We start from the raw sequence: 14445 nt of genomic DNA on the forward strand, positions 1-14445 counted from the left end.
TCAGTTGTGTTTCGGCATCCGGGTTGCCAGCTCTGCTCTAGTTACCACAGCTGCAGCTATAAACGTTCCTTCTGGATCCTGCAGCCTATCTGGCAACCTCAAGTCAGAGAGGAGGGGGAGAGGGGATAGTGATTGCAGTACCAGTTTTGGCCACAATCTTACACTTAATTCCTTTAAAGGGCAGGGGGCCTGTGCAACCCACACATCCAATCTCATCTCCTTAATTGACTCCAATTAGCTTTCGGAGAAGTCATAAAACACTTTGTCCAGTCCTGTCAATAATCACTCAAAATCTTGGATCTTTAGGAAAATGTTTGTGTATTATTAGTTTAGTCAGATGTTGTTTGTCTATAAGTGACTCATTAAAATCTGAGCACATTTTATGAGTAATCAATGTAGAAATGGGTATTTTCAAAGGGTTCACAGCCTTATTGTTGCCATTTTAGCTGAATTTAATAACATGAATGTTTGATAGTTTTGTGGATGACATTTTTGAATCCTATTTCAAAAGACAATCCATTTCATACACAATCACCACAGCTGAATAGAATTTCAAGTGTGGAAAATAAATTAATTGATTTAAAAACATTTAGCCTTCTAATAGCTGTTTGAAACTTACTTAAAGTTGATAGCGCTGGTTATTACAGTTATCTCAATTGTCAACAACATAAATCATGAAACAATTCACTATTTACTCACAACTATAATCTCAAAACTGCACACCAGCAGCTTCTACAAACCTCAAACATCCACATCAAATTCAAATCTAGATGATCCTGAGCCTATACCAAATTCCGTCATGGTCATTACATAACACAAGAACATGGTCAACTATAGTGCCTACATTTGCAGGAACAAATTTATTTTTACCCCATCCCATTAATTTTTATTTCCCTCTCCTCTTTGTCTTCCTCTCTGTCTCCCACCATCATTTCCCAAAGCACATAATCCCATGTGGCCTGATTTTTATTATCCTGAGATTCTGATTGGTTTTGCTACTTAATGTTTACACATAAATGTGTGCTATTTATGTTCTGAATATGACACTTGAGTTATTTTATTATGTTTATGTTTTCTGATTGAGCACATGGTTAAACCTGTGCAAAATAAGGACATTATGTAGAGTCTTGAAAAAAAAAAAAAAAATTGGAATGTGTGTTAAAACAGGTGAAATGTATTTAACGGTTTGAGAAATGTGTATTTGTTTCTAGACCTAATGAATGGTTTCGGAAATTTGGCCAACTGAATCAGTCATAGGTCTATTATAGTGGATTTAGCAATCAGGAATCACTATTGGTGTCACAATTTGAGGAGCCCAAATTTCCATTTAGAATGAATTTGTAGGATTCATTGTGTCCTATTCTTCAACTGGGGATGTTTCATCTACAGTACAGAGTTGTTTTTTTCTTTTTTCTTCAGTACGGAGGTTTTCAACTGCTCATTTTCTGCACTGTGCACGTCATGCAAACGTGCTTTTCTCGTTTTACTGAGTATAAAGCGACATCTAGTGGTGGAATGTTGTAGTAACATTTCTTAAAAGCAAGCAGCAGACTGTAAAACGAAAACTGAACAACTGACAAAAACATGCAATTAGATAATGTAATTACTACTTAGTTGGTGTAGTGTAGGCCTAGCTGGTAGCTTTAAGTAGTGTGATATTTATATTTGACTATTTGTAGAACTAAGATGTGTTGCTCATATAGCAATGTTGATAATATAATGATGATGGGGAAAATTAAAGGGAGCTGTTGCACATGAGCATAATTGCTGAAGAGTGTTTGGAGTCATGCCTGAATTAGTTTATGGACATATCTGATCTGTTACAGAAATGTTTACCGTCCGTCACAGTAAATACTCTAGCCTAGTACACAGTAAACAAGCCTATTGTCTCGACTATTGATTCATACAGTATGTCACTGTGCGTGCGTGCGTCCATGCGTGTGTGTGTGTGTGTGTGTGTGTGTGTGTGTTTTGTGTTTTTGTGACATATGAGGACACAAATGTGTATAATGACATGGGTATGACATAGGTATTACAAGGAGAGGGTGAAATATGAGGACATTGGCCATGTCCCGACTTTTCAAAATGCTTATAAATCATACAGGATGAGTTTTTTTGAGAAAGTAAAAATGCAGAATGTTTCCTGTGATGGGTAGGTTTATGGTGTGTGTGTGTGTGTGTGTGTGTGTGTGTGTGTGTGTGTGTGTGTGTGTGTGTGTGTGTGTGTGTGTGTGTGTGTGTGTGTGTGTGTGTGTGTGTGTGTGTGTGTGTGTGTGTGTGTGTGTACGTGTGCGTGTGCGTGTGCGTGTGTGTTTTACGCTGTAGCTACGGGATTAAGATCGTTTAACACCTTTATGCCGTAAAATGAGATTATGGTCATGTAAACAGAGAAGCGTCACGGACGCTGGAGGATAAATAGCCTAACAGAAAAAGGTGGAGAAATCTGTTACACAATATTGTGGATAGGCCTGTACAGTATTGCCAGATTGGGCAGCAGGCTTCTTTTGATAGACACCAATAAAATAAAAAGCTTGATTCAGTTCACTACATCACTTAAATGTAACAGCTCTTGTGTTTTATTTAGAAAACACTGCCATTTGAATTTCACAATCCTTTCCCAATACCTACACTCAACGATCGTGTGTAAACACATCAATATCACTAAGAAATCATAACTCATTGTGTTCAGAAAGGTAGGATATAGGCCTACATATTTTCCCCTCTTGCATTTCCATTCAGTGTAAATATACCTAAATTGATCACTTGGATATCAAAACTAAATGTTTTGAGGAAATAAATATTTTTTTTTACAGTAGCCTACCGGTATTTACATATCCGGAAAGTATTTACAGTGCTTCACATTTTCCAAATTTTATGTTACAGCCTTATTCCAAAATGGATTTTATGAATTACTTTTTCCCTCAGTTCCCATAGGCCTAATGTCAACGTGAAATAAGTTTGTTTAAAATCTTTGCAAATTTTATTTATATTTATTTTAGTTCAGGTGCTATTGTTTCCACTGATCATCCTTGAGATTTTTCTACAACTTATTGGAGTCTCCCTTATTCAGCTGATCGGACATGGTTTGGAAAGACACACACCTGTAAATCACAGTCCATAGCTTCTATGAGGTCCCATGGTTAACAGTGCATGTCAGAGCACAAACCAGGCCATGAAGTCCACGGAATTGTCTATAGACCTCCGAGACAGGATTGTATCAAAGCACAGGTCTGGTGATGGGTACATACAAATGTCTGTAGCATTAAAGGTTACAATGAGCAGAGTGGCCTCCATCATCTGTAAATGGAAGAAGTTTTTAACCACCAGGACTCTTTATAGTGCTGGCCACCAGACAAACTGAGTGATCAAGGGAGAATGGCCCAGTCAGGATCGAGGGACAGATTAAAGGGTTAGTTCACCCAAAAAATAAATTGATGTTATTAATGACTCACCCTAATGCCGCTCCACACCCGTAAGACCTCCGTTCATCTTGAGAACACAGTTTAAGATATTTTATATTTTAATCCCAGAGCATATGCAGTATATGCACACTTTACTGTCCATGTCCAGAAAGGGAATAAAAACATCATCAAAGTAGTCCATATGTGACATTAGTTCATTTGAATCTCTTGAAGCATCGAAAATACATTTTGGTCCAAAAATAACAAAAACTACAACTTTATTCAGCATCAGTCTTCTCTTCCCCTTTTGTTTTCAAACCTCAAATAAAGATTCAAACGGTCATGAATCAGTGAATCAATCAATGATTCGGATCGCCAATGTCACATGATTTCAGCAGTTTGGCAGTTTGACACATGACATTGGCGATCTGAATCATTGATCAATTCACTGATTCATGACCGTTTGACTATTTATTTAAGGAACACGGAAGAGAAGACAATGCTAAATAAAGTCCAACTGATGTCATATGGACTACTTTGATTATGTTTTTATTTGTTTATGGACATGGGCTGCATTTCCCGATAACGTTGTCTCTTAGAGTGCTACGAAGACTCAAGGTATAACTTATCTGAAGGTATACCATTTCTAGGTGTGTTCCCCAAATTATACCTTAGTAGGTTTCTTAAGGTATACCTTCTTAAGTGCAACGTTAGCAGGTGCTGTCCGTGGCGACGGTGCTGAATTGGCTTGTATCGATGGCTCAAGAATCAAATATTTACTCTAAGCTGGGGCTGTTTCACTGCGTTATGCGAAAACATTAAGTGCTTTATAAAAAAAAGCACTTCAGAAATAGTTTAACTTTGATTTATCATACAAAATTGCATCTAAATTTTACATAATTCTGAAATGAGTGCACGAACCTCATGCTCAACTGCATCATGAGCATCACACGCGTCATTTAAATTATTAAAACATATTTTCCATAGTGTCTTGATTTACTCCACAACCAGGGATGATTGCCCATGCAGCAGCTGCATCAAATTATTGTGTAAATAACTAATTTATATTATTAGATGGCCTAGTCAATAAAAACGCAACAGGCAAAACATATAATCAGCTGCTACTATGACGAATAAAAAATAAAGAAAGAGGAGAGGAGAGCCGCAAGCAGCTGGATTTCAGGGCTGAGGGGGTAGCTCCGTCTAGTTTGTCTCGACAAAGTTGGTCCAACAAGATCTAAAAGCTGCTGAATGCTGCTTTCGTGGTAGGCAAAATGTATTTTTAATAGCAGGGTAGCCAGGTGACTAAAGTTTTCACGTATTAAATAGTGCACATAGGCCTACATTAAAGGGATCCGCGGACGGCGCCGTCTTTGATTTAGCACAATTCTATTGTCTTGTTTTGGGAAAAAATAACTCAAAATTGAGAGAGTTTTTGCTTAAAATAAGATAAATGATCTACCAGTGGGGTAAGCAAAATAATCTTGTTTTAAAGCTACACTGTGTAACTTTTTTAGTTTATTTTTAGCTAAAACACTTAGTTCTTTCAAAAATATATGTGCTCATTAATGTATATTTACTTCTTTCAAGTAATAAAGCATTCTCGTAAGTTTATAATATGCCATTGAAAATAGATACGGGTGAGGTGTTCGAATGCTGGTCACCATGTTGGCCCTCCATCTTGAAAGTACATTAGCCAAAGAGGGACATACCCGTAAATTCAGGCTTCGCCTTTCGCGTTTTAACACTCGATGGCACCGTGTCGAATGTGAAGAGGGGGCTTGCCATGTTAATCTTGGCAACACATTCTCACACCCAACTCGTCACATATGGACGCTTGACCAGGACCCCTTGTCGTCACTTTTCAGCGAACTGGGCGTACCTTTATCAACAATTTTCGACGTGCTGCGTGCTCCATTCATTTAAAGAGAAACCTTTAGCGTCATACACAGACGCACTGGGAATGGGAATATTATCGTCATGGTGAAATTTATTTTTTGATTTGTAATTATTTATTGGTTTATAATTTTGCCATTATGACATGTTGGAGTGTGCTTCTCAATTAAATCAGCAAGCATAATTTCATTTACATTTATTTTATTTACGCTATGTAGACACATTTTAACATGATTTCATTTACAATTTATTTTATTTACGCTATTTAGACACATTTTAACATGATTTCATTTACATTTATTTTATTTACGCTATTTAGACACATTTTAACATGTAACCCAACCCCACCCCATCCCTAAACCTACCCATTTGTGTGAACATGATATAAAACACAGATAACATACGACTGCATCCACGAGTTATTCAAAAAAGTTAAATAATCCAAGTTTTCCGAGGCCAAACGATTGATTTGCATGAAGAAAATCCCCAAAAGCGACCAGCATCTCCATCCGCCGAAGATCATGAACAAACACATCAAATTTCAAATATTGTCGCCCGTACTTCAGATTTCATAGTGAAATTGCATTGGCTCTCATATGTCTTGTGACCAATTGTGTCATTACGTCAGCATTGATTGTAAAATGTAATTGGCTCTCGTGTGTCTTGTGACCGATTGCGTCATTCTCAGGAGTCTTTTGAATTATTTGAATGAGATATGAATGAGTTCGTTCACGGGGCAGCGGGATCATCATTTCAGCGATTAAAACATCAAGATCAACTCTGTTCTTCACATGAAGACATCGTATGATTTCAGAAGACTTGAAATGCTACATGAGCTAATACTTTTATACTGTTTTGGTCAGATTTTGCAATAAATACTTGTGACTGTACATTTATTTGCCTGGTATGTGTTTTATATTGTTAAGATGTGGGTAGGTTTAGGGTAGGAGTTGGGTTAGTTGCTCCAAAATATAAAAGTAGCCTTTAAATATTAATAAAATCATGTCTGCTTTTACAAACGCAAAGAATTAAATGCGTCTGTATATGACGCTAAAGGTTTCTCATTGAAATGAATGGAGCACCCAGCACGTCGAAAATTGACAATAAAGGTACGCCCAGTTCGTTGAAAAGTGACGACAAGGGGTCCTGGTCAAGCGTCCATATGTGACGAGTTGGGTGTGAGAATGTGTTGATCTTGGACTAAATCGGCCAAAATCAGTTAAACGAAATCAGAATTGAGAGGAACAGAAACTATTATTCACTGGATGGTCATATACCTTTTCACCACTAGATGGGGGAAATATCACACAGTGTAGCTTTAACTAAGTTTGTTTCGGGAAACACATATTAACGTTAAGGGATACCTTAAGGTATAACTTAAGAATGACGTAGTGTTAAGAAGGTTTCGGGAAATGCAGCCATGGACAGTAAAGTGTGCATAGACTGTATATGCTCTGGGACTAAAATATAAAATATCTTAAACTGTGTTCTGAATGAACGGAGGTCTTACGGGTGTGGAACGACATTACGGTGAGTCATTAATGACATCAGTTTAATTTTTGGGTGAACTAACCCTTTAATGCAACAATATACAGAAACATCCTTGATGAAAACCTGCTACAGAGAGCTCTGGACCTCAGACTGGGGCAGAGGTTCAACTTCCAACAGGACAATGACACTAAGCACACAGCCAGGGTAATAAAGGAGTGGCTACGGGATCTGCGCGTTACCCTGATCATACGGAATGGATTTCCCCTCGGGGAGAACCCCCTGGTCTACAGCCACCACTGTAGGGGTCTCATGTGCAACAGACCAAAAGGTTTTCACGTTGGATACTGCTGCCATGAGCCCCAGCAGTCTCTGAAACTGCTCCACAGTGAGGCTGCTGCCTAGTTTTTCTCTGGAGACCATCGCCTGTATGGACTCGATATGTGCAGGAGACCATTGTGCCCACATCGTACTCGAGCTCCATACACCTCCCAGGAACATGGTTCTCTGGGATGGCATCAACGCTCTTCTTGCGTGAGTCTCAACCCCAAACACTGAATATGGGCCAGAACGACATCTTGATGCCGAACGATAAAATTCAGTATACGGATACCCTGGAGTCAGAGATGAGCCAGAGCTGCATCCATACTTGGTAAAGGTGCGAGAGGAAAGAGTTAGGCCGAAATAACCCGATACGCTTCGCCCCGAAAGCGAATCTCAGGAAATTCCTGTGGGCAGGAAGGATGGAGATGCGGAATATGCGTCCTTAGATCTATCGTGGCGAACCAGTCCTCGAACGGGATCTGCTCACGATGGAATAGTGAGTGTCTTGAACCTGAATCTCCTCAGAGAACAGTTCAAGTACCTCAGATCTATTATGGGACGCAACCCCCCCCCCCCCTCCCCCTCCCTTTTTTTTTTTTTTTTAATGAAGTAGCGGCCATAAAAGCCGGACTCCCTGTCTGGCGGAGGGACACTTTATGGCCTCCTTTACCAACAGGGAGACACTTCCTGTTCCATAACCTGCCACTGGGCTAGGCACATCACCGTCCAGACCACACCGATGAACCTCGGTGGTGGAACACTGAACTGCAGTCTGTAACCTTTGCCCACGGTACACAGGGCCCCAGCAGATATATTCGGGAGGTATAACCGTGCACCAAAACATTCTGCTTGGGGAACCAGCCTATTCATACGGAATCGTCAACTGCACACTTCCTCGGCAAACGTGAGATTCGATCCGATTACAACATATTTAGCTTCCATCCCTTGAGATAAAAGACCACAGGCGCGAGGCTGAAATGCCTGAAAAGCGCAAGCGTCGAGATATTTCTCTATAACCACAGCCGGCACCCTCAGGAGCTGACTGCTGCCTCGCCCCAAACAGTATCACATGTACACGATCGCGTGTGTTCAACTTATTTTTTTGCAGACCCTTAATCTTCTGCGCGCTGCCTCGGCAACGTGAGATCGAGCCTGCATTATGAAGTGGCGAGCTCTCATTTACTTCACTCCTTTAATGCTGAGTACGTCTAAGTTCATTAGCGAGTACACTGATTTATGCCGCCGCGCGCTGCCTAAACAGGGGCGGGACAGATGAGGCTGGCCGACCTCTTTGAGCACGCGGCCAGCAGAGAGCGAAGCACCCTGAGCGTCAGCTTATCACAATGCCAATATGCGCTGCTCCCTCGAGAGCCACCCTAGCATGCTGAACACCCAGGCACTTCACACAAAGCAAATGTGCGTCCGAGCCCGCATGAAACGGGGACACGGGTGCACACATGGCTTGAACTCTCTCTCAGTCGCCACTCACACAATATATATTTTTGACAAACAACAATAAATAGACAGACAGTTTCACACAGAGCGTTTTGCTGAAGAGCGATAACTGACGCTACTATGCGCCGGCCTCCCCTTTATAGTTTCTGGGTATGCCGTCACATCTACGTCATGACGTAACACCAATCAGGATTGGGCTAGTTTCATTCATACTTCAGATGCGTTGATGCTTAGGGAGTATCCCCAAAATTCATTGTTTCGACGCAGTGCTAAGTTCCCTCGATATAGGGAACTAACCTATGAATCATACTTTGTGCCTTTTGTGAAAATGTTAATAAATTCAGTCTTGTTATATTTGAGAAACACGTCTCTGTTCCTTTTTTTTTGGGGTGGTCCACAATGAATCTGTGCTTATAAGTTTGTCTACCATTCCCTGAGGAGAGTTTCAGGGTGTCGGCAGGATTTGTGTGACTCGGAGATGTCTTTCTCTAGATTTGTTTTGGTGTTATTTAGTTGTTGTTTTTTTGTCTTCTTCTTTTTTGTGTTATTTCTTATTCAGGGGAGAGAAAGACAGCAGTTGGCTAGCTAGTCCTTGGCCGGAGCCCCTTGAACAATCGACGTTGTTGGGAAAGAGACACCATTTTCCATCAAGATGGACAATGAACTACAGGAGCTGCGAGATCTGGTGATACAACTGAGGGTGGACAATGGGTGCGTTTACATGCACGTTCTTAAGCCGATTATGCCCAATAAGCTGACAATGAACATGGTCATGTAAACGCGGTAACCCGTTTTCTTTTATCGGAGTAATGTCATAAACGGCGTAAGCATAAACCGGTCGGGACAGGTAGTTTTCTTCTTCTAACCTCGATTTCACATTGCATGTAAACGCATTAACCTGTTTTCTGTCAGCTTATTGGAGTGCGCATGTGTGATAGGTGGCATGTGTGATAAGGTAAACTTAGAGCAGATTTAAACGCATCAAGACAGAGCAAGCTAGCGTTTTGCATGAAATAAGGACATATATCACAAACGCAGACTCGTTTAACACCCAGAAAATTGTAAAGAGGTGTTCTCTTTTCTCATGCAGCAGAAGTAGCCTAGAAGAGGTTCAGTCAAAACGCTGCATAACTGCATAAGGGATAATATGAGCCGTAAATCTCCCGCTGACACGGCGCACACTTTATTTAACATCACAACTGACGTAACATTTAAAAAACTCAGTCAGATATACGGGTGCTATTATATTTGACGTCACTACAAGGAATAACCCAGTTTATACCCAAACGAAACAAAAATATATTGCAGTATATTGGAAAATATAATGCAATACATTAGGCAATATATTCACATATATGGGATTTAAAATTTGTATTCGCCAATATATTGCAATATATGAAAGCGGCAATAATTTGTATATTTTGCAATATATTACAGGAATATATAATATATTGTATAATACCATCAATATATTATTCCATGTATTTACAATATATTATAATATATTTTGAAGTAACATATTGGTAAATATATTTTCCTTTCATAAGGGTAAATAAAGTCATGTAAACGCGGTTTACTTGCATTGTCCGTTTACTGGTTTGCATGTAAACAGGGAAAACTGGTTATTTCAATAAGATGATTTTTTGGAGTTATCAGCTTACTGGTGTGCATGTAAATGCACCCAATGACAGACTTATGCACGAAAAAACTGAAGTAGAGGTAGCCCTAGCGGGGCCTTCTGTGGTTAACTCTGTTTCATCTAATACAGTGGTTTTCAAACCTGTCCTGGAGGACAACCAGCCCTGCACATTTTGTATGTCTCCTTCATCTAACACACCTGATTCAACTCATGAGCTCATTAGTAGAGACTGCAAGACCTGAAGTGGGTTTGCCAAATATGGGAGGCATATAAAATGTGCAGGGCTGGGGGTCCTCCAGGACAGGTTTGAAAACCACTGATCTAATAGGCCTGTCACTCCCACAGTTCCTGAGCGCCTGTTATATGTGCCCAGAGAAAGAAAATGTCCCCTATTTCGTGGGAACATGGGGATTGATGTTATGGAATGGATTGATGAGGTACCTGCAAGCATGCGGGTTAGGCATCTAGCCCTATAGAACAAGCATATTTCATTTATGATCACTTGGATGGAGAAGCTAAGGGCCCTATCTTGCACACAGCGCAATTGACTTTGTACACAGACGCATGTGTCATTCCTATTTTGCACCCGCGCAAAGCACGCTTTTCCCTCCACAGAAGCACGTCGCTAAACTAGTGAATGAACTTGCGCTCCCAGGGCGGTTCAGCGCAAAAAAGGAGGCGTGTTCCGGTGCAAACAATCACTGGTGCTATTTTGCTGTTCCATTAAACAATTGCGCCACTGAACAGAAAAAAACTAGTCTAAAGTCAGTGGCGCGTTGCGCGTTGTTCATTATGCTATTTTAAGGCGCATACAATTTGCTCATGTAATCTACACAGATGCAACAGTTATTTTTGCAAATCATAAATTGTTACACTAAACAAATATAAACACATGAGATGACGGAAATCAGTGTGGTGTGCCACGAAGATGTGAAAAAATTGTGGCTATTTCCTCCCACGCCTGTTTAACCGACGCTATTTTGGGTGGCCCATCCCCATACAACACAACTTCTCTGTCTTTCACTGCTCTTACAAGAACATCAGTCTCGTTGGCTGTGAACCGCTCCTGGCGTGCGCCTGGTAAATACGCCATATTAATAGCAATCCATAATGGAACTTGCGCACCTGCTTTTAAAGGGAATGTTGGATGACGCTCTGATTGGTTTATTCACGTTACGCCCAAACCACACCTATGAATAACGAAGCTACTTCAGACCAACCCATTTTAGATTTGCACCGGGCGCAAGAGCCATTTATCCCGCCGGGAAAATAGCAACAGCGCCGAGACCCGCCCACAAAGTTACTTGCGCTTAGCGCTTTGACACTTGCGTTTCAGAACGTTAAAATAGGGCCCTAAGAATGAGATATGTTATTGGTCCAGGGAAGAAAGTGAAGATCCAGAAAAGATCTTGTCCATCCTGCAAGAACTATATGGTTGTTCTCAATCATATGTTGCCTTGCAGGAGGAGTTTTTCTCCAGAAAGCAGTTAGAGGGTGAGTCCCTAAGGGAGTACTCACATGCTCTTTTCAATTTAATGGAACGGGTGGTTAAGTGTGCACCCATTGGTTTGCTCAATTCGGCTGTTCTACTTAGGGACCAGTTTGTTGAACATGTTAATGATCCAAATCTTCGAAGGGCTTGAAAGCAGGTGGTTTGGGCTACACCAAGTGCACCCTTCTTGATGTAAGATCTTAAGCCATCCGTTGGGAGCTGGAAGGTAGGCCAGTTACTGATAAAACTAGGAGTTATTCAGTTCCATTTATTTGTCCTTTGCAGACCTTAAGGGCTCCGGAGGCACAAGTATGTTCCTCCCCTCAGAGGACTGAGATTGCGGAGTTAAAAGAGATGATGGTTAAACAACAGCAACACCTTAATAAACTTTCTGAATGTTTTAGGTCCTTACAACAAACTTTTAGGCGTAACTCATCCCCTTATAATGGCCCAGTGGTGTGTAGGCGATGTCAAAAACCAAGCCATTTCGCCAGTGATTGTGATAATGAGCGTGTTATTTCTCAGGTTCAACATCACCAGCCCCGTTATCAGCCCCGTCCCTTACGGAATTTGTCCCCATCTAATCAGCCAACAGAAAACTAGCACCCTCTGTTTTGCCGAGCCACAGGGCAGAAGGGGAGATTACTGGGTCAAGTGTGCAAAGGCCTGTAAGTAGAGAAACCGTTTCACACTTAGTAGGTGCATTCCCATCAACTATTCTTTCTATAGGAGGGGACTGCTTATGTTCCCATAGTGAATGTTAATAGAGCTGCAGTTAAGCTTCGACCTAGATGTCCGTTGGGTATCTTACACCAGGTACAAATTGTCAGTCTACCTGCAGGTATTTCAAAAGTGTGCGTTGAACCAGTCGGTTCCAGTATGTCTACAGTGAATTCCCAGGCAGGCCAACTTGACCCAGTGTGTGAGTTTATTCAGGCAAAGGTATAGGCGTATTCCCCCATCAGATTATGATGCTGTTAAAGCCCATATCAACCAGCTGTTAGAGGCCCAGGTGATTTGTAAGAGCTGCAGTCCCTATGCCTCTCCGATAGTTCTTGTGAAGAAGAAGAATGGCAGTTTACGGATGTGTGTGGACTACCGGCAGTTAAACAGCAAGACTCATCGGGATGCTTTTCCTTTGCCCGTATCGAAGAATCCTTAGATGCAATATCTGGAGCCAAGTGGTTCTCCACCTTGGATTTGGCAAGTGGATATAATCAAGTACCTATAGCTGAAAAGGATAGGAGTAAGACTGCATTCTGCACCCCCTTTGGCCTCTTTGAGTTTCAAAAGCATTGAAAGACTGCATTCAAAAGACTGCATTTCCAGTCTTTACTGTTATATCTGGATGATGTTATTGTCTTTACTTATACTATAGAGCAACACCTTGCCCATTTGGAATCTGTGTTATCCTGTTTGCAAAGGGAGCGGCTTAAAGTGAAATTGGAAAAGTGCTGCATCTTCCGGGAACGCCGTGAAGTATCTCGGCCATGTCATCTCTGAAGGTGGTGTTTCTATGGATCCTGAAAAGGTGGCTGCCATATCCACTTGGGACCGTCCCACCACAGTGTCCGAGTTAAGGTCTTTCCTGGGGTTCGCCAGTTATTACCGCCGCTTCGTGGAGGGATTCGCCAGATTGTCATCTCCATTGCATCGTCTTGTTGCCGATATTGGTGGCAAACATAAGAAAAAGACAGGACAGCTAATTGGGGGCAGCATGGACTGAAGAATGTGAGGAGAGCTTTAAGAATTTGAAAACTTCCTTGACTACAGCACCTCTGTTAGCATACGCAAACTTTTCCCTTCCTTTTATTTTAAAGATCGATGCTAGTCATAGGGTTCTGGGAGCTGTGCTTTCCCAAGTTCAGAGAGGAAAAATAAGACCTATTGCTCATGCTACCAGAGCTTTGTCTCCTTCAGAATGAAACATGTATAACTATAGTTATATGAAGCTTGAGTTCCTGGCCTTAAAATGGGCCATGATGGACAAGTTTCGGGAATATCTGTTGGGTCATAAGTGCGTTGTGTGGACCGACAATAATCCTCTCAGCGATTTGAATACAGCAAAACTGGGGGCCACTGAGCAGAGATGGGCAGCTCAATTGGCCGCTTTTGATTTTACGTTCCGTTACCGGTCAGGACGAATGAACATTAATGCAGACTCCCTCTCCCGACAAGCCCATTCCACTGAGGAGCCTTCTAGGCTCAAGTCTCTTTTTTCAGGGACTCCCCTTCCAGAAAGGTTGCAGTTCCATCCTGTGTTAAGGCCCTCTGAGGTAAAGCAAATGGCAATTTCTGTATTACCGACATATTCTAATGATCATTTGGTTATGCTCCAACAACAGGATCCAGTTATTGGCTCATTTGTTCAGTTTTGGCGTCAAAAGAGGGTCCCTGATGGTTTTGAACGCAGGGGACTCCCCAAGCCTGTACAAGATTTGGTGCGGCAATGGGTCTTGCAACAATATCAAACAATACAAAAAACGAACAATATCAGTTAGTTTTGCCTGAAGCTCTGAGGGAAGAAGTATTGCAACAGTTGCATCAGGGCCATGGGCACCAGGGTGTTTAGAGGACGACAGACTTAGTGAGGCAGAGGTGCTACTGGCCGGGGATGTATAAATATGTGCAGCAGTAGTGCTATCGCTGCCAGCTATGTACTATAGCAAAACCTATGCTGTCTGCAGCTCATGCCCCAATGGGTCATCTTTTGGCCTCTAAACCAAATCATACCTTGGCTATAGATTTTA

This window comes from Pseudorasbora parva, chromosome 4, assembly GCF_024679245.1.
Source record: "Pseudorasbora parva isolate DD20220531a chromosome 4, ASM2467924v1, whole genome shotgun sequence".
Taxonomy (NCBI): Eukaryota; Metazoa; Chordata; class Actinopteri; order Cypriniformes; family Gobionidae; genus Pseudorasbora; species Pseudorasbora parva.